Here is a 26,420-nt window from a genome sequence, read left to right as displayed (position 1 = left end):
TCATACTGAACTTTAGGCCTGGACGGGGGAGAAGGCCTGAGAGGAATATGAAGCTCTGGGGAGGTGTCAAGACTGCTGGCGTCCTGGAGGTCCTGTGCTAAATCTTCAACATTTGCACCCTCTTCATAAAATTCCTCTGCAGAGTCTCTCTTTCCTGGAATATGTGGGTTGCATCCTTTCTCCTTGTGTGGGGGCAACATGTCCCCTGGCTGCCGTCCCCCCTTGGCCTCGAATGAGATGTGCAAATTGACCGCTATCCTTGTGGAAATAGGTAAAGAGTTTTGCTGCTCCTTCCCAGAGGACCTTGGGATGCATTGTGAGGAATCTTTTTTTTTTTTTTGTAAACTTTTATTTTTGTTGACAGAGGCAGATAGCGTACACACATACATCGGAGCAGTAATAACAAATTTGGTACACATATACATGAATACAATGGGCTTACATGCAAGGGTAAGGCAACAGTGGTCAAGTAGCGACATATCATGGAGCACCAACATCTCAAACAGTTAACAGAGAGGGCTGTGAGGACTCGTCCATAGAGGAAGTATCATTTAGCCTATTCAGATAGCTGTTGAAAGCAGACCAAATATTATGGGGACTGGAACGGGTCGGGAGCATACCCAGGAATTCTTCATCGCAGTTGAGACCGTGTGAGCAGATTCAACCATTTCTGGTATGTAGGGGGGGGGGGGTCGGGCTCTTCCAACTTTGAAGAACACACTTCTTGGCTACCACACAGCTCACGTTCAAGAACTTAAGCATGTCCCTAGGCCCCCCAGGTCCCCACACCCCAAACAGGACCCCCATCGGGTCGGGGTCGACAACAGAATCAGTGATTGCAGACATTGTCTCTATGATCTTACTTCAGAATGTGGCCGGCACAGGACAGTTCCTAAACATGTGAAGATGGTCCGCACCCTCCGCACTGCAGCAGGGGCAGACCCGTGGATCAGAGTGTGAAAACCTTGAAATGTTACATGGAGTGTAATACAGCCTGTTGAGCAATTTATATTGCATGGTGCGGTAACAGAAGTTCAGGGACACCCTGCTAGTATGAGAGCACATCTTTTCCCACAGTTGGTCGGTGAGTTCCACCTCCAGCTCGGAGGCCAAGTTTATACAATGAAGAAACCACCCCTCGGGCGCCACCCGAGTTGGTGATATAAGCAATTCCAGGGAGTCCTGGGGCTCATAGGGAAAGTCAGGCCACGCACTGCGGAAAGCAGCGCGGTGCCTGTAGAACTGCAGAAGCTCCATAACGGAGCCCGAGTGTCCCGGCCTCCACGTCTGTGGTGTTATAAACCACCCTCCTGGATAAAAATCAGTGAGGGCACGGTATCCCAGGGCCTCCCAGTGTTGTGCCAGGGCGATGTCATGTGTGGGTTCCAGCCCGGGAAGGTTCCAGGCGGGGAGCCACTTGTAATACGGGTACTGTTCGTCACAGGTTTTAAACATCTGGGCCCAAACCTGAGTGACCTATGAACCATCGTCAATACCCCTCTGGCACGGGACGAGTAGGAGGTGAAATATCTATGGGGAGCCCATGACGGTGCCATGCACCTAGCCAAATGGCCCTCAGTGTTTCCTGCAAGAGCAGTATTTTACAGCCGTGCCTGTTGGCGTGGGCCATGATTTTACGGGCTTTGGTGTAGTTGCTCAAACCGCGGACATTCCAGGACATCACTATTGTCGCCATTTCAGAAGACTAGGGTACATCCCACAACCTTTGTCGAAACTTACACAGTGGATTAAGAAAGCCCCCGCTGGGGTGCACCGATGTCGTGCGGTCCGCCAAACCGCCCCCGTCATTTACAATACAGTTCCCCGAATCCCCAAATATTACCACCCCCCCCCACCGTCACTGCCCGCCCCCAACTTGCAGTGGGAATTACCCCCCCAAAAGCATGTGCCACCATCTGAACCAGTGCAGGTGCCACCAGGTGACTCGACACTCCCTTAGCAAGGGAGGTCAGAGGACACTATCCAACGGGGATATGTCCATATTCTGGCCCAACTGGGGCCAACCAACAATAATACCAAACCAAACATGAACATTGCAATCGCAGTAAGGTGTGCTGTTGCCGTGCGGACGGCCACTTGAGTATTGCGTAGGACGGCAGTAGCCGTCAGGTCAGGTTCTGCGGTAACCGGATCACAGGTCAGGTCTCGACTTCAGCAGTTCACTGATGGGACCAGATGGTAATGATGAAGTGGCAAAAGGTCTTGGTCAGTCCCATGCTCTGAACGAAGAACGAAGATTGATGTCCAATGGACCCTGTGTAAACCACGGCTCAGGGGACCCAGGCGGGATAGGCGAGAGAGTCGAGGCAGTGCACACGTGGCAATGGTATGGGCAAGCCGCGGGCACAGTACAGACCAGGTGGCAAGAGGAATGTCAAGTGTGTCGAGTTACTCAGGGGCAAACAAGGCTAGGCAGCCGGCTCGGCAATACAAGTAGTCCCCTGAACGAAAAATACGGCCGTTGCGGTGCGGGGGCCCACCCCTCCTGCAGATCAAGGAGGCAATGCGCCAGGCCCCGTGGAGCAGGCACCTCAGATGGAATGGGTAGGGGGGGGGTACACTGCGCAGTTCCGGTGCCGCAGTGGCCAAGTCCGGTGAGACGACCAGTGTGTAGGCCTTCCTGGGGCCCCCGCCGAGGTGGACAGTCAAGATGGTGCCTCCACCCTCTCAGGGCAGGGTGGGAGGCCTCTCAGGGCTTCAAGGCTGGACAATGGGTGCCAGAGTGAGTACCACCGATGGCACAATGCGGGCACTCCCACCCTCCGCACCTCACCTGGCGTCCGGAGGTCCCAGGAACGTGGGCCGCGATGTCCAGGGGGCAGCCAGGCTCCAGCCCAGCCGCCGCACGCCCCAGTGATGAAGGCGATTCCTCTAAATAAAGGGCTGCAAATTCGTCAGGAACCGCAGTTGTGGTCAGATTTTCGGCCAGGCTGCACGGAGCTTTGAGACTAAGCAGCCATCTTGGGCTGCTCAACAGCGTCACCCCACTGTGAGGAATCTGAGTGTGTCCTTACTTCTTTCCCCAGCAGCCTCCTCCCAGGTGGCCAGGGAAAGCCTGCCACTATCGGATCCTGACCCTGGGGCTTGATATGCAAGAGAGGATCACCTAGGTCGAGGAGTCTTGGGGAGTGGGGATGAGGCACCCGGATTGGGGTTGGAAGCCCATGACTGAAATGTTTGAGGGAGAAAAGACCGAAAGTTATTTTTCCGAAAATAAATTTTGTCCTCTCCCCTGAACATTTCAGCCTTTGCCGCCACCCCCCTACTTAACTTCTGGCGGCACACTTCGCTGTGTGCCGCTGACTCGCTGTGTCGTTGCGACGCCTGTTCCCTTTCACTTCTGTGATCAGGAACCAGCGCTGCAGGGTCCTTTCCTTTTTCTAAAACATTTCTTTTACACATTTTACAGGACTGGCTGCGGGGAACACCACCGCAATCCTTGCAGCCCTTGCCACTGAATAGGGGATTAAGTCGAACTGTTAGGCAGGGACCACTGCAAAAGATTTAGGACTACAGGTGTTTGGCAGTAAACCCACTTGGAATCAGTCTGTACCACACAGATTCACTTGGTAGCTGTGGCTGAGCAGTCAGACTTCCCTCAAGAAGAGTTAGGCAGTATACAGAGTATTCACAATAGGTCAAAAGAACACAGTAGAACAAGTAAACACTGACCAGAGCTTGGTGTAAAAGAGATATCATTATTTATTTAAAACCACATCTAGAAAAACACACAGGCACTAATAGTAAGCAATTCAAAAACACGGTCACTAAAAGATATACACTCCCTTAAAAGAATATTAGACAAGTCTTAAGTAAAGCCCCACTTATTTTCAGACAGCGGTGAGCGCTTAACGTAGATGGCACTCTAATAATTCGTTTTAAAAAGACAGAGAAAAGCAGATAATCAAATGAAACAGATCCCAACACTTTTCCACGAACACAAATAGGGAGGAAGGCAAAGCAACACCGTGAATTCAGAGTTAGTAGGCCGGACCCGCTTTAAGAGGATCAAAACGAAATGTGTCCAAGGTCACACGGTTGCAGTGCACAAAAGTCTTGTAACGGTTCAAAAAGGAGATGGACCAAAGAAAGGGACCAGTTATAATGTCAAGGCAGCCAGCCCAGTCCAGAAGGTTAAGGGGTTATTATTACCTTGTAGCAATCTTTAGAAAGGGAGGCCTGGCGGACACGGTACCTTAAAGTGGTGAGAATACTCCAGCGGGGGCAGTTGTTCCTGGCAGCGGATGCAAGTCGGTGCTTCGTCCGGGGGAAGAGAGGATCTCGTCGGGGAGGAAGACAGGAGTCCGTTGCACTGCCAGGGAAGAAACCAGCCGCAGAGTTTCTCACGTACAAGGAGCGGTCCGTTGGTTCGCGGTCCAGTGGTGAGTGGCTATCCGGCTGCCGGGGTGCTTGGCACGGGCAATTCGACCAGAGACGGTCTGGGTTGCAAAGAGAAGAAGGTAAACTGGTTGTGCCCACCAGTCAGGGGAAGAAGCCTCTCCAGCCGGGAGATCTTCTCTGTCGTCGGGAAGTGGTGAGTCGGTTCCGCATGGCTCCACCGGTGGTGTCGTCGTGGTAGGTCGGCTCAGCTTCTCCCTCGTCGGATTCTCAGGTCCTGTGGCGACTTCTGAAGTTCCAGTCCCCAAAGCCCTGCTTTTATGCAGCATACCCCCATTCACTCAGCCTAGCTGTCAATCAAACATGCTAAGTGGTGAGCCAGCCGGCTCTCCACTTGGGCCAATCACACAAGAGTGCGACTTTAGTTACCAAGTTACTCAGTCCAGGGTGCCTAAACCCCCTCCCACACCCCCTGTGGTACCCAGACAAAGTGGCACCACTTTTGGAGGCTTCTGTGGAGAAGCCCGCCAAAAAGTGGAACAAAGGGCTCGACTTGGGTTGGAGTCACAGAAGAGAACACAAACGCCATTTTAGAATCGAGTCCTGGCAAAAAATACCAACCAGCGAATTAATATTAATTAAATAAACCGGCGGTATGTTCGAGGCTATGAGAATTAAATAATTAAAGTTGGTAGCCTTGAACAATGGGAAAATCCCATAGGGAAATATTTGCGGTCGAATATAAAAAGTAGTATCCACTGCCACCAGCCAAAACTCGATCAGGGGGGACGGAGACGTGCCCCCTCGACTAACAGACCTCGGGGCAATCGAATTGCCCCGACCAGTACGTCCACAATATGATGGTTTGTACTGGTTTCTGTTAATAATTTGGGAATAGTAAAGCCAATGGTGACTTTACATGCCCTGGGAGACAGTAGTCAGTCCCAGGGTATGGAGTCTGTGGTGGGGGATCACTATGACACCCCTGTGTTACTGCACGAAGGGTGCTGTGTAACACACATAGAAAAAACACATGAGACCCTATGGAGTAAAGGACCCCATAGCCCATAAAACACATTAACAGTCAAAGGAACACCATAAATCATGTCCAAGAGTGGGAGAAAAAGAGTCTCACTCTTGGCAGGATCAAAAAACAAACTCCAGAAATCCAGCAAAGCTGCTGGGGGACTTACTAGGTTAGGAAATTCAGCCTAAAGAGAGAATTCTCCCTAACACGAACTTTTCAGCCATTTGGAATTTCGAACGGCCGAAATTCGGTCAAATCTCCCATTCAGGATTTTAAACACAGTCTTTTCGGATGTTTCCAAGGCACCCTTGGGTGAGACACAGTATTCCCCATTTCCCTTTTATAAAGAGTCAGATATCTCCAGGCTTATGTAGGGTATTATCAGTCGTTTAGTGAAATATCTCCCAGTAAACATCAGTCAGGTACTGGGACAAGGAAGAGACAAACCAGAGCCATACACCCTCCCTTTATTAACTCACACACACAAACAAACACAACTCTGGTACTGGGATGAGGAAGAGGGATGCTGAGGACCAAGATCATTGTGTAGTGAACGAAAAGATCCAATTGATGAGCAAAATAAAGAGATTATTATACACAAGCTGAGACAAAAATAAAATAATTTGATAAAACATTATAGACACAAGTTGTATCAACAGGATGGGGAGGCCATGATGGCAGCTTTGAAAAAGGGGAGTTCTCCAAACGTTTGGTCTCTAATAAATGGCTTAGAAACCAAACAACTAACAGTTCGAATTAACCCCATATCTGAACATTTTGTGGACATGTAATTTTCTAGGGTTGTACGATTCAGGGGATGGGGGGCAAGAGAGAAGTACAAACTCTAAACTCAATGGTAGTCGCTCGTCGCTGAGGGTGACAGTTGAAGATATTGCAAATAAGATTAAGGGGGCTAGAATATCTAGAGCGGGTGGACCTACTACTCTGTCGAACTGGATATTTAAGCAAAATGTTGCACTATGGTCCAGAATATTGTATGTACTTTTCTTGGCTATTGTAACCACTAGGTCCACCCCAAAATCTTGAAAGACTTCCTACGTGATTCCGATCTATAAGAAGGGGGACAAGATGTCCCCCCTCCCATAACTACCGTTCAATAGCTATTATGGATGCTGATTAAAAAAATGTTGCTTGATTTGTACTAGGGCAAATTGAAGAATGTGGGTCTAATAATATTCTCCATATGATTCAGCTTGGATTTAGGAAATGTATGGGAACCAACAGTGGGGGCCTTCTAATGAGTTGCATACTGCAATTGGCTTGGAAAGATAATTAAAAACCGATCTATGTGGCATCCATGAACTTGTCCATGGCATTTAATATGGTGGATCGGGCAATTCTGTGGACAAAATTAAACAATTAGGACTTCCAGATGGTTTGCTAAGTATATTAATATATCTTCATGAGAAATCCTTGCTCCAGGTCTTATGTCTAAGCCGATCTTGACACACAACGGGCTAGGACAGGGTTTATTTTGGCACCCAGCATTTTCAATATCTAGGTCTCTGACATGGGTGAAAAACTTGAAAAAGCTGCGTTTGTCCCCCCGAAAATTGGTGAGCTAAATATTCCTTGTGCACCTTATGCTGATTATCATTTTTGATCATACGCCGACCGGACTACAAAGACCAGTCAAAGCTTTTAATCAGTACATCTTGAATAACAAATTATGAATAAATCCCCAGAAGACTGCAATACTAAAAATTAGTAATGTAAGCGGATCGATTACTGGCTCCTGTCTGAGGATCAACTGGGCGCACTTGAGAGCTGCGTGATACATCCCCGAACACTGTCAGACCACTCCCCGATAGCACTAGAGCTAATGTTCAGGAATGCCCCAAAACCCCAAAAGAGATGGAGAATGCCTGCGAACATCCTTAAAGATCCCAATGTGGCAGAATCCCTACACGTACAAATAGAAGAATTCTTTAATAACAATATGAGAACGGTAGACACATATTCGAGACTCTGGGAGATGTTTAAGGCCTGGGTGAGGGGGGCATAGATCTCCAAAACCACGGGACTGCTGAAGTCAGTGAGACACGAGCTGACAGACAAACACAGCTCCGTAATCTGGAAAGCTCCTATAGTGAGACCCAGAACACAGACACCCTAGCGGAGATACATGGACTCCTTAAGGACTTTGACAGGCTGGCCACAAGGGAAGTGCAATACATAGCAGCCCCAACCCAAGCACGCAGGTATGGGGAAAGTAATAAGGCGGGAAGGTCCCTAGCCAACCTCATTAGAGCAGATCGACAATATACCACAATCACAAGCATCCAGGATAGGGAGGGCGAGGTGGTAACGGGGGGAAGGGCCATAAACCACGAATTTTCAAGGTTCTACCAGAACCCATATTCAAATAATGATAAGAAATCGATACCGGGGATACAAACATACCTAAACGACCTGGAATTCCCAACACTCTCATTAGAAGCTAAAATAGCCCTGGAAAGCCTAATTACTGAGGAAGAGATCACTGAGGCGATAAAAGCATTAAGTTCGGAGAAGGCCCCGGGGTCGGATGGGTTGGGAGTTGAATTGTATAAAGAATTTGGAAAAGAACTGGTCCCAATCATGTTGAAAGTATGGGAGGAGGCACTGGAGCTAAATAAACTTCCTGACTCAATGAGGCTAACAATCATAACCGTTTTACCAAAACCCTGCCGCCCGCCACAGGAAATGTCATCATATAGACCATTGTTACTCATAAATGTAGATGCCAAGGTGTCCGCCAAGGTACTTGCTAACAGGTTATTACCGAACATGCCGACACTGATCCACCCGGATCAGAATGGATTCATTCCCACAAGATCCAGGGCATTGAACTTACGCAGGTTATTTGCAATAATGGCGCAAATAAACCCAAAAGCACAGGCAGTAGCGGTATCCCTTGATGCCGAGAAAGCATTTGATTCGGTGTCATGGATATATCGCCTAGAGGTACTCAGAAAATTCGGAATAGGCCCCAATTTTGTCCAATATGTGAAATTGCGCTACACAAAAACAGGCGCGAGAGTGCTTATGAACAATACAATTTCTGACCTATTTGAGCTGGGCAGAGGCACCAGGCAGGGCTGCCCATTCTGTCCAATATTGTTTGCATTAACCATTGAACCTATGGCTATAATGGTCAGACTAAAACATGAGATAGGGGGATACGAATGTCGGGCCCACCCCAATCGATTTCACTGTATGCGGATGATACTTTACTGTACGTCCGAGACCCCGAAACTAATCTGACACCGCTCATGCAAGACATACATACATTTGCCGAATATTCAGGGTACAAAATAAATAACGAAAAACTGCACACCACTTGCCCAACGACAACAGGGAATCTTAAATGGGCAACTGGTCATATACAATATTTAGGCATAATGATATCACGAGATAGGCAGACATTGTACACAGATAACTATGACCAAATTAATCAGGCGCTCAGTGTTAGGTTCCAGACTTGGGCTAAGCTGCCCATATCCCTGAATGGCCGCGTGGCCATACTCAAGATGGTGGTCCTCCCCAAGCTGCTCTACTTGTTTGTAAACATACCCATAAGGCCAGGCAGAACCTTGTTTGATAAAATAAGATCAATGGTAGTGACGTTTGTCTGGGACGGGAAGACCCCTCGAATGAAGTGGGAAAAATTGACCGAACCCTATAGCACAGGGGGACTGGCGGCACCAGATTTTGAATTATATTACTTGGTAGCGCAGGCGCAATTTGCAAAACACTGGTATGACCTGGAAGACCGCTCACCCCATTTATGGCTTGAGAAATTCGCTGCAGCCCCCATAGACCTCCACTCCATTATATTCAACCTCAAATACAAATATTCCTGTCCCTATGACCCACTGGAAACCACGGTCCGCGCATGGATAACACTATATAATAAACTAAAGATAGATACCCCATATGTCCCGGATGTGCCGCTTTGGAAATATCCTGGCATACCACCCACATTCGATAGAACAATACAGAGACCCTGGGACCCAAATAAAGAAGTCTCAATGCATGACATGTTCCCCAATGGGAAATTTATGACCAGAGAAGAATTTGGGGGGGGAAGAGGGGGGTGAGGGGGAGTTGGGTGGGGACCACTTAAAACACTTCAGTATCACAGGATGAAATCAGCATTTAATGCACGATGGCCACTCTTTACAGATGAACCACCCTCACATCCGTGCATACAGGCGGCGACATCTGATACGGGATTGGGAGTCTCCACGTTATACTCACTAGTACAAACACAAATTCCTACAATAAACAAAGTCAAAGCTAAATGGGAGGAGGACCTGAACACAATCATCACAGATGACAAATGGTCCAAATACTGCACGCTTACAAAATCGGCATCATTGAACACAGGCCTTCAGCTGATTCAATTCAAGGTCCTAAACAGGCTACACTATACCCCAGCCAAGATGCCTAAATTCTCAACGGGACAATCGGGGGAATGCCCTAAATGCAAAACAGCCCAGGCAGGGTCATACCACATGTATTGGGAATGTCCCTTGGTTGCTACATTTTGGAAAGAAGTGGCAGAAACATTAGAAGAGAGTGCAGATCCCGGCGTCTCTATCCCCGCAAAAATATCTATTCGGAGATATTGGCAAACAGTCCGAAACAACCAGGAGACTGTTCAATGTCTCCTATGCAGTAGCAAAAAGGTGTTTATTGAAGTGTTGGACGAACCCTTTTCCACCTAAGATTGAGCATTTTCTCTGTGATCCAACCTACGTGAATGAATGCGAGGAACAATATACATTGACGGTAACATCAAGTAATCGCCCTAAAGACACATGGGCCCCGTTTCGGATATACCTATGTGAAATGGCCTCGGATGAGGAAACCTTCATGTAATGGAAATGTAATTGGTGAAATATGTATCTAACAATGTGAGTAATGTATGTACTGTGAAATGCATTGTGCAATAAGTTAAATCTGTGTTGACCATTAATAAAAAAAAGTTTTAAAAAAAAATGTGTAATGTAAAAAAGGAAAAATACGTTTGTATGGTCCCTCAATCAAACAAACCGCCAAGTAAAAGAGTATGATTTACCTGGTAAACCAGATGATTTCTCACCCTTCGAAGAGTCATTATAGAAATATTTTGAGGGAGAAATCTCTGAGGCTTGCGTCTCAGATGTCCAAGGTTGATAGGAAATATGAAACATTTTCAGTATTGCCATTAATAAAACTGTATATTGCCAAAGTAATCCTGAGGTTGAGCTATGGCCTGGAATTTTCCCCTGAATGACTACTTTTTGAGTTGGGTAAATACGAGGCTATGGTCTGGCGGAACGTTCCATACTACATGTCTAAGTGTGTTACATTTGCGATGATCAGATATGAAATGGGCCTTCAATCTTTACAAAGTCGAGTTCAAGGGAGGCAACTTGCCCTCTTTAGAAAATTCTATGTCTATTCTGCCCAAAATGTATACTTGGTACTAGGCAAAGAAGGAAGGGATGGTGTTTTAAAAGATGGTTTTATAGTCTGTTTTCATACTCATTGTCTTAATATTTTAGCTACATTGGTGGTACAACTTTGGAAACATTGACAAACATCCCGAATTATGTGAGAAAAAAAAAATCAAAGATTTTACTTGGTCTGCACAATTGATACTGTACCAGAACCCACCTTTATGGTCACATTTTATCCTATCTCAAAGATTTGTGTACTCTGGAACCTTACTTGAAATGTTTCCCGGATAGAAGAGCAAAAAATGATTTTATGTGTTTTAGATTAAATGTTTTGCCTACTAATGAAATTACATGTTTAAGGAACGGAATGTAGGTCGAAATGGCCCATTGGCGGCTTTGTAAAGTTTATGGGGAGAAGGAAACTCTGCTGCGCTTATTGCTATACTGCACTGAGGATTAAGTATTCTAGCAAATTTGGAACACGCGCTGGGTGATGCTGGATACCCTATCGTTGAATATTATCCACAGGAAATCCGTGTCATTGAAACAAACGGTTTTACGGTTCTTATACAATGTGTGTAAATTATACAGCTAGTTGAAAATGGTATACTTTTTATTGTGTCAAGATGTTATTTTTTATTACAACCTGTAATGTATTAATGAATGAATTGTTAGGATAATGTATTGAGACAATGTACTAGGTTTGTATTATGAAATCTTGATGTTTTATGAAATTTAGATGTTATATGAAAATGGACGTTTTATACCTCGTGTTTTAATTGTATGAAATGTAAAAATATTTTGTAAAGGTTTGTCTAAACTAATGTAAAAAATACAAAAATAAATAAAGGAGAGCATGAAGCAAAAAGACACCAGAGGTCTCCAAGGATGAAAAAGGAGCAACTCTGACAAAAGCAGGGCGCACCAGAGATTTGAGATAGAGGAACCAGCTGGAGCCCAAAATGAGTGCCAGATGAGAAAGAGAATGAGATAGACAGAGAGGAAAGAAGGGAAGAACAAACCGGAATCAAGCAGGGCTAGCAGAGGAAGTAAACAGGAGTGCTGACAACAAAACAATGGGGAAGGGAAAGCAGGTGGAGGGGAAGATATGAGACAAATAGGGACGATCAAATGAAAGTAGGATGAATGTTGGAGCACTTAATATGAAATAAGGGACGAGAGAAAAGAAAAAGCTTGCTTGGGCATCCTTGAGCACAAGTGAAGGAGGGAAGTGATGCGAGAAGAATGGTGTATGAAAGATAAGGTGGCTTAAACAAGGAGGGAAGAAAGCAGAGGAAGAAAGTAGGAGATAGCGCAAAAGAGAAGACATTTGGAGAGCAGCACACGTAGGTGACTGCAAATACCCTGCTAGAGCCTCTGGGAAAGGAACAGATGAGAAACTTAGAATAGAGGAAAAGTGGTGAAAGAAAGAAGAAACTCGCGAAGTGGGGATCTTGGAGAGCAGGAACAAAGGTGAAGTCAAAGTTATACCCCCCTGAGAGAGGAACGGGTATAAGACAGGAGGGAGATGAAGTGAAAGCAACCCTAAATAGTGAATCAAGGTGGACTGAAAGAGAAAACCAAGGCAGTGGAGGAGGGGAGAGAATCAGAAATCACAGCGAATGGAGGAAATCGATATCATGAGGCAGAGTTGAATCAGCACCCGGCTGACACAAAACGCTGGATTTTAAGCAAAGTTAATTGATGAAATTACAGTTTTGGCCAAAAGGGGTAACCTAACTTAAAAGTTTCAATAACAGGTTGGTTTCTCCTTCGAATTGACACCTTTGAAACTCAATCTTTGAGCTACCCATCTAGGTTTCCTTCCCAGCTAAGATTTGATTGTAAAGTTAGTCATAGCACTGTAGTTTTTAAGAGTCTACACGCAATTTTGTTGGCTCTGGAATCTGAAGGTTCAGCTCATCTCCTACTTGTCAATGATTGTGTAGGGACTCTGTCCACTAGATCCCAATGACCCACAGCAACCGCACACTAGACCCTTCCAGCGGGGAAGTTTAAGAGAGTGAAAACCTCTGCAGTCCCCAAAAACTTTCCCAGAAAATGAGAGGCTTATTTCCCCCTGGATGGTCCCTTAACTGTGTTTAACTGGTTACCTCAGGGTCCTGGCACTGTTTACCAAACTTTCACAATATAAAGAAAGGTAGGAGAATGGCCTGTCAACAGCTACTCACTTTATCAAGAACTAGATATCATTAGAAATGATATACATTTTATTAATTGTTTCATGATAAAAACTCTCATAGATTAGAGATATAGTACATATATAAAAAACTACATAAAAAATACATTATCAGACACTCTAAAAAAACACAAATGTGACAATGACAAAACCGATTTCAAATCACAATTATTCTAAAAAAAAGTATAGAGACATGTGCTATTACAGCCATTTGAATTCAAACCTTTGCCATAAATCCTTATCTATTTTTAGGTTTCAGATCCTCTTGGATCTCTAAATATTTTTACACAATCTGATTTTCTTTCTAGATTGTAAACTGTTTACCAAACACCCATATTCACAAACCTCAACAACTTCTTTCCCCTTCCCTCCCTTCACATTGGCTTCATCTACTCTGATTTCATCCACCTTCTCGATGCTTCGATACACCCTCCTACCACCACCCATCCCTAGCTTACCTTATGTAACAGCAACAGCATTCTGCATCCTCTCCTTACTTTCAGATGTTCCTCACGGTTTATAGTGAAAAGATCGAAAAAAAATCTCGAAAAAAAAAAGTCGCATTTTTTTTAAATGGGGGGGTTCCCCCCCAACTCCCCTTTTTTCATTTTTTTTATTTTACCACTTTTTTTTTTACTTACCTGACCCCAAAAATACATATAAATAAATAAATAATAAATTCGACCTTTTTTTTCGAGATTTTTGTTTTGAGATTATTGACATTCGAGATTTTTTTTCGACCTTTTGACTAACTCCTGAATCCTCCTTTTAATTCACTCCCAACAATTCACCACAACCTTCTCAGTGCAATTCTCCGAAACGACCTGCATGCAATTCCCCCAAAACTCCTCTGTGTAATTCATCTAAACCTGACGCAACTGGCCAGGGGTGGGGAGGCTGTCAGATAAGGAATCTGCAGAGGGGACATTGTATACATCAGAACCAACGTTAGCTCTAAAACATATATTAACTTTGTACATGACTTGAGACTTGATCTTCCAATTAATATGATCACCTGGTCATCCAGCACTCTTTGCAATGTCGATTTAATGGCTCAATGCCTTCCTTAGATCAAACTTGTGCATCCTCTCCCCAGCCTTGGAGGGATTCTGGGGGAAGGAGGTGGGGAGGGGTGGACCTGAAGCTGTATCACCTGGCTGGTGTGAAATTAACTTACTGCTTTCAGAAGAAAGGACGTCTTCATCAGAAGCATCACCTAGGTCCTGTTAAGGACACAATGTGGCCTATCAACCGACAGAGCCTGGAGCTCGGTCAGCAGTCTGGCTGAAGTAACTGCCAACAAAAATAAAAAGAATTTGAGTTCAAAGCTTAAAGCCACAACGATGCATAGGCTGAAAAGCTGGAGACATCATGCTGGGCAAGGCCAGGTTCAAGTCCCACAGCACCTGAAGGTAACAGTGGTGGTGGGTAACTGATCAACATCGCTTTTAGGAGGAGACCACAAAGGGGATCTTGAAAAGAGTCACTTGCTCAGCTGTGCACATGAAGATTGACAACCCAGCCAGGTAAGCCCTCACTGTAGAGACCTGCAGACCTTTCTTCTCCAGTGATCATGCATTATCCAGCACCCTAGCCACTGAGACAGAGAAAAGGTTGAGCTGCTGCTGAATGCAACATCTGCAAAAGCATAGCTATCTACACAAGCATGGTTTCCTCATACTATGTCTCTTGGAACCCATCACAACATCTAGAACTTCTTTAGACAGATTACACCCATAAACGCTCAGGCCTTCACAAACCAAGCACGAAAGCTGAAGGCTTCCTGGGTCTGGATGAAAGACCTTTCCCCGACTCATGCATCAGCAGGTCTGTAATCTACGGGATCCCCCAGAACTCTGTGTGCCTGAGGTTGTACAGGTCCACACTCACATTGCTCTCCCCTACAGGGTGAAAAAGCTGGAGTCAGCCACACCCAAATAGCTTGTGTTTCCTTTCTAAACCATGGGGAATCCATGCACCCACAATTGTTTACATACTGCTTGTAGGTCCTATTATCCATCAAGGTCACCAGTCTCTTGCCTTGCAAATGTTACAGAAAAGTCTGTAAAATGTCTAAACAGACAGTATTTTATTTCTGTAGGAGCTGTGGAAGTATAGGAGCCATGTACGGATCATAGCTGCAGCCATGGTACAAGATGACAGCATCTGCAGGTATACTTAGGCAGGTGGCACGTTGAGGAAGCAGACTGCTTGGCATGCATATGAATATGAAAATAAGTAAACTATCCCCTTTTTTGAAGATAGTAATTATAATAGCAGTGTTCCAGGACTCGAATACTCTGAGATACTTTTGGAAACAATAGAATGTCCAAGATTCATGCCCACAGTTCTGGGTTTGCCTTCATTACACCATTGGACAACCCTTCAGGGTCCAATGCCCCGAACAGATTGATAGCCTTAATAAGTGTTTCTATGTCATTCCTATCAAACGTTAGCATCCAAAACTGACCCCCCTGCTCCATCACAATATTGTCAACCTTTTTGGTAGAGGCATACATACTACTCAGACGATCTATCCATATAGACTCAAATAGGATTCAGCTGTTCAGAATCTTGGGCTCTAGGGTCGTCATTCATAGCTTTCGAGAAACCCTTTGCATCACTACCGCTTAAGATTTGTAACATTTCTTCCGCTTCTGACTGATGCATTCAGGCTTTTCACCTTCTCAACCAGTTTTTAAAGGCCTGCTTTAGTTCGCTTGATTAATTCCAATAGTGCCCAAGATCAGTCTCCCTCCTGAACATTCGAAGAGCCTTCCTCAATTGTCAACGGGCCCTGATGGGTTGTCCAATTGTGTAATGAAGGCCAACCTAGAATTGTGGGCAGGTATCTTGAACGTTCTATTTCAGAGCATTCTTGTTTCCAAAAGTATCCCAGAGTCCTGGAAAACTGCAATTATAATTCCTATCTTCAAAGAAGGGGATAGGCTAACACCTGTTAAATACTGTCCAATTGCCTTGCGTGACGTGGGCAGTAAAATCTTTGCATCAATATTTTTAGGCTCTTTAAGTGATTGGACTAAAACTTCTGCCAGATTTGATGAAAATCAGGCTGGCTTCAGACAGGGCTTGGGAACACAGCTAAACAGCTTCCTGCTTTCCCTCTTAATCAAATCGATGAGACCTCTCTATATGTCTTTTGTTGATCTCTCTTCGGCGTTTGATAGGGTAAGCAGGGACATTCTCTGGAAAAAACTGACAATGGGAAATAACACAAAGTCTCTTAGAAGTTTTGATAGCTTTACATTCTAAAACCAAAATGAAGGTATCACTAGATGGTAAGGGCAAATTGTCTAAACCTGTATCAACTGACAGACGTACGCCAAGTCTGCGCCCTCGCCCCTGAACTTTTTAATCTTCATCTCTCTGATTTCTGGCTGAGCCAAGCAAGTGCTTTTCCACCTCGTTAGGATCTCGTGATTTCAATATCTTGCATAAGCAGATGACCTGGAAATATTCTACCTTACACCTATAGGACTACAGCGCTCCGTAAATGCTTTGAGTCAATTTAGGGAGGCACATGAACTAGCCATAATTGTCAGAAGACAAAAAAACTGCTCTGTGGGGCTGGTAAGGGGAAATCTTCTTGTGTGGAAATTTAAAGTGGTGCAACTGGATCTTGTTGAGCAATATTTATATCTAGGTTTCACCATATATAATCAATAAAATAAAAAGGAGCATTTCGATCACATTAGAAGGAAATGTGTAATGTATACTACACAATTGAAGAGGATCAATAATACATTTGGTAAATTCTCCTTTTTACCTGCAATTGCCCATTATAGAACAAAGGAGATTCCAGCGCTGCTATATGACACGGTGTCCGGTCAAATGGTCGAAAATAAATGGTCGAATGACCATTTGATCGAATCAAAATGGTCGGAAAAAAAAGGTTGAATTTTTGTATTTATTTATTTATTTATATATATTTTTTAAAGTTTTGGTTGCTTACAAAATATTTTTAATAAAGAAAAAGGGGGGTTGGGGGGAACCCCCCCATAAAATTAAAAAAAAATAAAAAAAATTCAACCTTTTTTTTCCGACCATTTTACTTCGATCAAATGGTCATTCGACCATTTGGTTTTCGACCAAATGACTGGTAACCATATGACACAGATCTACTTTTCACTGCTTATAGAGATGAGTGGAAGGCTATTCATGGCCTAATTTAACAGTGTGCTAGGTCTGCCAAATTGTGTCACTGTCTCTATAATTTATCAAGAGACCGTGAGAAGCCCGAGCCAGGAAGAGGAGTCCAGAGACAACTGGGCGTAGCAAGTAAGAACGCTGGAGAGGTCCGGGTAGCCGAGACGGTTGGTAGGAACCTCAAAGGGCAGAAAAGACACAAAGAAAGGGTCTGGGACCCACACCAAATAACAAACTGCCTCCTAAGTCATCTTCATAGTCACAGTACCTGGCTATGATAGTGAACCTGGTCAAGAGAAGAGAAGTTCACAGGTCTGGGACCCACACCCTTTTATGAAGAGTAACTTAATCATCTTCATAGTCATAGTATATGGCAAGGAAGGGAACCAGGTGGGCTGTGAGACAAAAACATAAGAAAGGCCATGGAAAGGGATTCATGTCCCCTGGTGCTTGTGAACATTGTGAGAAAAGGCAAGGGAAGGTATTCATTCTCTTGGCATTTTGAGAAACCTAAGAAAATGCAGGGGAGGAGGTCATTCCCCATGGAATGTGAACATGGTGAAAAGCCTGAGAAAGGCCAGGGGAAAGTAGTCATTCACCCTGGTGTTTGTGAACATTGAAATATGCCTGAGAAAAGAGTCATTTTTCACAAGCTGATATTTTCGGTACTCATGCAGGGTAACATCGCCCTGACGAAGGACCCTAGTAGTCCAAAATGCATTGGCTTCTGTCATCTGCCGACATGTGCAAATAAATATTGCTTTTTCACCAGAATATGCTGTTTCCACAGAATATTTACTTCTCTTCTTTCACTTTTTCCAAAGGATATGTGTAGAGATTATCTTAAGTTGTAGCAGTTCTGCCTAAAAGGTAGTGCATCCCCCACCTAGGTCATTGTGCCTTGTTCCTTCTTTATGTGTATTCCCAGTGTTTAGTGTAGAACACTGTTGAGGGTTTTGGCACCCCAAACCAAGGAAATGTTGATTACATCGTGGTTACTTACTAGTGGTGCCCACCCCTATCCCTACACTGGAGAGCAGCAGATGCACATTCTGCTCTCTGATCCCACAACAAAAATTCTATACCAGATCTGTTCTCACTAGAAGCCTGCCCTCCAAGGATTGTCAGCTTTTGTCATGGCCTGACACGGTGTACCTGAGCTGGCAGCACAGTACCTACCGTGTCTGCAGCGTCCTCCATGGTCATGGGGCAGGCGTACGCGCAGCATTGAGAATCCCATTCCAATATGCACCTGGGCATTCCCGGGTGCCTCCTTCTGGTTCCGGCCTCTATTTCCGGTTCCGGGTCATATCGCCTTTGCACCTACAGCCCCTATAAAAAGGCAATGGTGGGAAGCTGCCTTGCGCCTTATTGCGTCAGTTCCTGCCCTTCTGCCTTTTTGCTTCTTGCCTTGCCTGTTTACTTCCTGGCCTTTCAGCTCCTTCAGTCTTCCTCTTTCTTCCGTTCCCCAATTGTCGATTCCACTTCTCTTCCTGGTTTCTGAATTCCTCCAGCATTCTGAATTCCTTGTTGGACTAGTTCCTTCCTGTTGCCAGTCTTCACCACCGGATTCCTGCAAGCCTGTACCTCATTCACAGAGCCTGTGTTTCCCTTTGTTTTTCCCCCCCGATTCAGGTCCCTGTCTCTGGGGGGGGGGGTCACCTGCCTGCTGATATCAGACAGCTTGGCTTCCTCAGATGGATGACCAAGCTTTGTCAAGACCAAGCACCAGGCAACTCAGGTAAGTCCTGCAACTGCCAGCTTCAGTCGCTTGAAGCTGAGCTCTCATTGGAGTGTCCCAGTGAGAAGCCCTGCCCGAGGGACAAGCAAGATACAAGAGGCCATCAGGCCCAGCAGCCTCAGAAACACACAGCCTGACCCCTCGTTTAAGGTAGCCTCTTATTGCTTGAAAACTCTAGTGTGTCGGGAAAGCCTTCTTCAGTGTTAGAGTTTAGCACTGCCCCTAGGAATTGCAGCCACAAGGATGGGACCAAATTCAACTTTTTGAGGTTCAGAGCACTCGGACAGTAAAACTGTCCTTGTGCAAGTAGAAGCGCTGAAAGCCTTCCTCCCAACTGGATGATTTCACTAGCCAAATAACCAAGCCAGGATCTGCTAGACTCAAGTGGCATGCCACCACTGCCATTAACTTTGTGAAGACCCTCTGGTAGGCCAAAAGGCAACATCCTGAATTGTCAGTGCTGCTCCACGGCCATATACCACAGGTATTTCTGGGAGCATGCAAGACAAACGTGAAAATACACATCCTACAGGTCAAGAGACACCATTTAGCCAATGGCGTTAGATGCATGTCTGTTCCCTTTCCCTTCCCCACCAACCTCCTCCCTCCCTTATCTGTGTCTTAGCTCTTGCACTATCTGAAATGTCGCCAGGCCGTGTATGATAGTAAATTTCACATTCTTTTTGTTAAAGGCCTTGTAAGAATGTTCACTGTTTGTATTTTTCCGGTGTTCCCTGCCTTGCCTTGAAGCGCTTTGAAACAAATTGTGTATAGGCGCTATACAAATAAACTATCATATCAAAACATGAGCAATAGGGCCCAGAATCAGAGACAACATTACCATCTTGAATCCTTCTTTCGCATGTGCTTATTCAGGTCTCCGAGGTCGGTAATGGGGTAAATTAACCCTGGAACTCTTTTTGGGATGTAAAAATATCAAGTAAAACCTGATACAGTATTATTTTCCTATTCTACTGATCCCTTTTTTGGAGCATTCTTTGCTGTTGCAGGGGTAATCTGTAAGAAAAGTCAAGAAATGGAGAGCATAACGTTTTTCTATAATTAACAGGACCCCCTGGTCTGTGGTCACAGCCTCCCACTACTTGACAAAATTCACCAGCCTGCTGCCAAATAGTGGTAGTGTGTCTTGAGGACTAATCAAAGCGGATTCTGTCACCCCCTGAGATGTTGCAGACTGGGTTTTAGTCTTTTTCTGGCCCATGCCTTAGAAACTTCCTGTAGGATTGGCTCTCTCCTAAACACCTTCCTGGCCATGATGTCAATACATCTGGATTCCCTTTCAGGAGGCAGTGTATGGAACATTGGCGGGTGGGGGTTGGGGGGTGGTATGGGGTTGGGTGGGGGGTGAATAGGGGGGATGAGGGGGTGGAGGGAGGGGGGAGTCCTGAGGACTTGCCTTCGGCAGGGAACAAAGCTTTGGCATCCTGAGGGGAAGGGGGGGGGGCTCACTTAATATTGTGCATCTGTACACCTGGGGAGGGGAGATTGTGGAGAAAGCCGTTTCCATTTTGGTTACTCAGATGGGTTAGGGGGAGACCCACAATGGTAAACTCTGGTTTATTAACAAGGCTCAACACCCAGGAAGAAAGGCAGGTGGAGCCCAACTGGAGTGGAGGGGCTTGGGGGGAAAATGGGGGGGGGGGGGTGGCTGGGAGGGGGTTGAGGGTGAGGGGGGTGTTGGTGTGCTGGGGGGACACCCACAGGGACTCATCAGGCTAGGGAGGCATTTGCTATTACACAGACCATGGGTAGAGAGGTACATTTCTGCATCCTCACCCTGAACGTTAGGGGACTTAACTCCCCCTTTAAGAGGAAGAAGGTGGAGATGTTCCTGGAGAGAACCCCGGAATTGTGGCCTCCCAAGAAACACACATTCAGAGGAGCAATAGACACCGAGTAAAAATCAAGGGCTATAGCCACTTATACCAAGCTAATGCCCAGGGAAAGACAGGGGGAGTAACGAATAGCCACCCCAGACATGCCAGGCTTCAGGGTGACTGCCACGGAGGGGCATGATGTAGGGAGATATCTAGCAGTGACTTTCCAGTGGGAGGGAGGGTTGTACACCATAGCAACTGAATATGCCCCCAACACAGACCAAGATGGACTTTTGTGGTAAGCACTGAGTAAATTAGAGAGGTTCGACATGGGGCAGATAATCGTATTAGGGGACTTCAATTTGGAATGGGACCTAAGGGTTGACAGGAGCACTAGGATATACCATAACCAGGGGACGCCGTCGGCAAAGTTAAAGGAGCACATGGCCCAACTTGCGCTTGTGGATTGCTGGAGAGTATTAAGAGGGGAAGACAAAGGCTATACATTCTACTCACAGGTCCATCGAACCTTCTCAAGAATTGACTATGCTTGGATGTCTAAATCATTCCTGGGGCAGGTCACGGAAATAGAGCGGGGGGCAATAGCGCTCTCGGATCATACACCCATTACGCTAGTCCTGCAAATGGGGAAAAAGGGGTCAGTTCTGTGGAAGTGGACATTCCCAAGTCACCTGTTAAAGGATAGGGTTACCTGTGAGGAAGTAAAGGGGAAAATAAAGGAATTTGTTAGAATGAATGCTACAGAGTGCGTCAAGGAGGATGTACTATGGGATGCTTTAAAGCAACTATGAGAGGGGAGATAATTGCTAGGAAATCCCAGAGGGACAAACAGATGGGACAATTGCAGAACGATCTGGAAACCAGACTGAAGCATGTAATGGGGGAAAATAGTAGACAAGGCGGGAAGTGGGCCAAGTAAGGAATACAGGCAGCAAAGGGCCCAGCTCGACGTCCTATAGACCAGAGAGGCAGAGTAAACATTACTATACCTCCAACAGAGGTATTATGTAAAGGCAAACAACGCACACCGCCTCTTGGCTCGTCAGGTTAGAAAGAAGGAGGCGGCAAGGAAAATATTTAGAATTAAGAAGGCATCAGGGGAACATAGTGCAGCTACTCTGAGTATTACTCCAACTTGTACTCTTTAGACTCCCCTTCGGGGAAATATCAGTCTGCTTTCTTGTCTGACTGCTCCCTCTCGAAGATCACGTAGCATGAAAAGGAAGAACTGGACAGGGATATCTCATCAGAAGAAATTAGGGCTGCCATAGCCTTCCTACCGGTGGGCAAAGCCCTGGGTCCCGACGGTTTTCTGGCTATCTTCTATAGGACCTTCCAGGAGGTTCTGATCCCCCGATTGGTCACTTTGTTTAATTCCTTTGGTAGCTCTGGGCAAATTACTCCATTCATGGATGAAGCCAAGGTTATTCTCCTTCCGAAGCCGGGCAAGGAGCCTACTCTATGTGTCTCGTATCGCCCCATCACACTCATCAACTTGGATGTGAAAATTTACACCAAAGTATTAGCAACACATTTGGAAAAATATCTTCCCGGACCGATCAACCCCGACCAATCTGTTGAGTCCGTTTCTGCGGTATAGGCATAACAACACAAAACCTGAAGAATATGACAGACAGGCATTAGTACTGAGAGAGAAATACGTAGCAACACAATATGATGAAGAGGTGATTCAAAAAGTAGAAGATACGGTATCTCAAACTAAGAGAGAGGATCTTCTTGTACCTAAGCCACTGAAAATGAGTCCCTCGATATTTTATGTGACTACTCATTCGTTACAGAGTAAAATAATCAAACAGATGGCTAAAAAACACTGGTCTACATTACGGATGTATTACACATTAGAGAAATTGTTTCCTAATCCACCAGTATTTGCTTAAAAGAACAGCCAAACCCTCAAAAACACGCTAGTCAGAGCTGACCTTACAGCACCAGGAAAAACCACAAGTATCTGGAAGGGTACACAACCCTGCTGTAATTGTCAACACTGTAGCAATATTATAAAAGGCAATAAATTCACTCAGCCACACACAGCTACAAATATCAAACTGAGACATTCATATACTTGTGATTCTATTAATATCATTTATGCACTGAAGTGTCTGTGTGGACTAATGTACGTGGGTATGACAACAAGGAAGGCCAAGGTCCGCTGGACCAAGCATAAATCTAATATAAGAACCAGAAATATGTCATCCACAGTTGCGTTACACTTCCTAGAATCTCAACAAAGGGTAGCACAAAAGAAATGTGCAGTTCTAGAACAGGTACACAAGCCAAGGCAGGAGGTGATTTGACTAGACTGCTATTGCAGAAAAAAGTTGAGTGGATCGATCATTTGGACTGTGTGGTACCCAGGGGGATGACTATTGAGTGTGATCTTACATGTTTTATTTAAGATGGATTGCCAAAAATGACCAGCTTGTGCTGGGCTTGAAATTTCAATTTGGTGAGATTGTGAGCAGGCTTGTCCTGTAAGGTAGGACTTATGTTGAAAAACTGTACTTTGGTACGAATGGGTCCGGATCCTTAACCAGTCATTTTGTATGATTTATTTAACTAGATTGGGAGCAGGAGGCACTGGACAGCTGTAAGTTGTTGATTTTGTTTCCTAGGACTCAAGATCCATGGCATACTTATCTGAAAATATGATTGAGGGCAGAGCCAGAGTGAGGGGTTGTTCCATTCGGTTGGGTTTTGTATACATACATCTGAGTGCAGGAGGGAGAGGCCTTGTGGCACCCGACCGGCTTTGCCTGATTTGTGCCATTTTGGCGGCCTCCTTATTGTGCTCCATTTATCTAACCTTTAATGTGGTTGAGTTTAGTAAATTTACATACAAGCATTGGAGTGGGATGGGTAGGGGCCTTGTGCCACCGGACCGGCATCCACGGACCGGTTACAATCAGACTGCCCCGTCATTATTGACAACTCACCTTACCGACTTGGGGAAGAGTATTAAATTAATAGCCGTTGGCTATTTTACATGCAGCCACATAGTGAAAGCAGCGGGCTGTTGAGTGCTGAGCACTATGGACGTTCGAGGATTTTCCTTCCCTGTTGTGGTCACACCACTAGGAACTAACATGCTGTGAACATTTAGTGTTCATTAAACAGATGGAAGAGGTGAAAGTGTGGTCCTCGGTGCAGGGGTGTTGCTAGGTCTGGAAAAGATCCGGACCTATGCTAATTTTGGGACTGTTGGGACTGGGGGATAGCTAGCCTTTTTGGTTGTAACCCCTGAGCTTCTATCCGGGGCTACAACCAAAAGACCCGGGGCTATAGCCCCTTAGCTCCCCCCCCAGCAACGCCTCTGCCTCGGTGCATGAGGGGGAGTGGCAATGGGGTACCCACGATCAGTTTTCCGATCCTCAGGCAACATGGGCTTTTTCCTTCCGACGGGATCGAGTGTCGGCTGCAGCCATCTGTTAAGATACGTGACCCAGCAATATTAAAATCATTGTTTATGCTAATAATATTTAGGGAACGCAACTGTCTTGGTGAAAAATAAGGGTGATTTTCTTTTAAGCCCTGTACCATTAATTGAATTAGATATTGAAACTATCAGGAAAACTACCAATATTAGCATAGGATAGGTAGAATGTTTACAAATGGAAGGTTCTTAACCATTAACATTGTACGTTTCAACTTACAATATGACCGCCGTCTTTATGGCTCACCGGGACTAACTGCATCAGGACACATGATTGCCTGATGTGAAGGAATGTATTTAGGAAGGGATAACTCCATAGGGCTCGGTCACTCTGCATAGTTCCTGTTTGAATGCAGATGAAATTCTGTAATTGTAAGTAGAGGAGTGAGGGAGAGTGTTTATAGATGGGACATAAGCAATGGTCCAGGCTCCCTATATGTGGGGTGATTTAGAATAGACTTGTGTGTCACTTTCGAATATCAAGAAGTCTCTTTGAGTGCTGCGAGAAGACATTAACAAATTATGAGTAAGCCCGTTGAGGACTAGTGAGACTACAAAGGTGAGAGAGGAGTTGCTTAATGTGGTTGCAAAAGATGTTTTCAAATGACCCAATTCATCTAGGGGTGAATGGCTACATATACTTGTTTTACTTTGGTTTGTAGGCTCTACAAACAGGAGTGATTTGCCTACAACAGGACGGTTAGTGTACTTTATTTAATTTGAGCTTCATAAATATTTAACTGACACTGGCAGGTCAGCCATAGTTACAAGTTAGTAATTACATACACGTTTTTTAGATTTGTCAAAGAAATACTAAATTAGAAGAACAGCCCTGAAGATGGATACTTAATCCAAAACACGTTTGCAATACTTGTCAGGGTGTCTGAATCAATATCTCCAGACTGACATTAGTTGATAAGAAATATGTTCAGTGTTTGTTGATTTTGTGATGAAAAAGAATCAAGTGTGATTGGGTAACACTGAAGGATATTTGGTTCAAGAAATGAAAGATTTTGTTTTTTGTAAAATTGTCTCTTGCAGAATTGTATTAATTACACCTCAGACATAGGTGATAATTGTTTGAAATACCTGTAATTATAAACACTGTTTGATGTTATAAAATACTTTGAAGCTATTTATTCGAATGGTTTACAGAGTCTATTGTTATTTATTTAAATATGTTTTTCGAGTCCATTACCAAATCAAGTTTATCAGGGGAGTTATCTCCACAGGCATGCATTCGGGTCACCTACTGGACACAGTGGGTTTAATTGTTGTATATTGTTTCACTCTTTGTGGCCGAAGAGTATTGCCCAGCTGCACCTGAAATTGTATTTAAGATTACCATTATATAAGTATATTTTATTAAATTAACTGTGAATAGGCCGTGCACCTTACACATCTTTCATTTGATGAACCCCGACCAGTCAGGATTCATCAAGCAAAGACAAACCTTTGATAACATATGGCGGGTGTGCCATCTAATTGAAAAGGTCAATAAAGCTTGATCCCGGCGCTGATGCTAGCATTGGACGCAGAGAGAGCTTTCGATCGGTTAGAGTGGTCGTTCCTCTTTCGTACAATGGAGACCATGGGATTTGGGTCAAGGTTCCTGGCTCAGGTCAGAGCAAATTATCAAATGCCTCTACTGTGCCTGGCAATTAACGGGCACCTCTCCCAGGGGATACATGTTTCCAGGGGTACCAAACAAGGGGGCCTGCTGTCGACATTACTATATGCGCATCACTTGGAACCCCTCCTGGCAAGGATCAGGGCCACTCAGGACATAAGAGGGATCTCCTTCGGGGGTGAGGAGCACAAAGTCACTGCATTTGCAGATGACTTACTCCTCCTGATATCAGACCCAGACATGACACTGCCGGCGATCAAGAGGGAACAGACGCAGGTCTAAAAATTAACACGCACAAGTTGGAAATGCTTACCTTATATGACCCTCCTTGCGGGGCTCAGAGACTGAGGGGCACAGTGACATACAGGTGGGCGGATGGCAGCGTAAAATACCTGGAGGTGCAGATCACTGGCTCGTTGGAGACTCTCTACCGTGCTAACTATAGCCCCTTACTAGAGAAGGTGAGACACCTAACTGAATGGGATCTGTAAGGAAGCATGGTATCCAGGTAAGACAGACACAAGTGACCACAGTTC

At 45.1% G+C, this 26,420-nt stretch overlaps 1 protein-coding gene across 2 annotated transcripts in view; it reads right to left on the bottom strand.

Moving 5' to 3' along the window:
- DZANK1 (double zinc ribbon and ankyrin repeat domains 1) overlaps positions 1-26,420 on the bottom strand; it is a 1,110,268-nt gene that overhangs the window by 88,799 nt on the left and 995,049 nt on the right. The window lies entirely within an intron of this gene.

Source organism: Ambystoma mexicanum, chromosome 4q (assembly GCF_040938575.1).
Source record: "Ambystoma mexicanum isolate Mex_15411 chromosome 4q, UKY_AmexF1_1, whole genome shotgun sequence".
Lineage (NCBI taxonomy): Eukaryota > Metazoa > Chordata > Amphibia > Caudata > Ambystomatidae > Ambystoma > Ambystoma mexicanum.
This window is presented reverse-complemented; position numbering and strand designations above follow the sequence as displayed.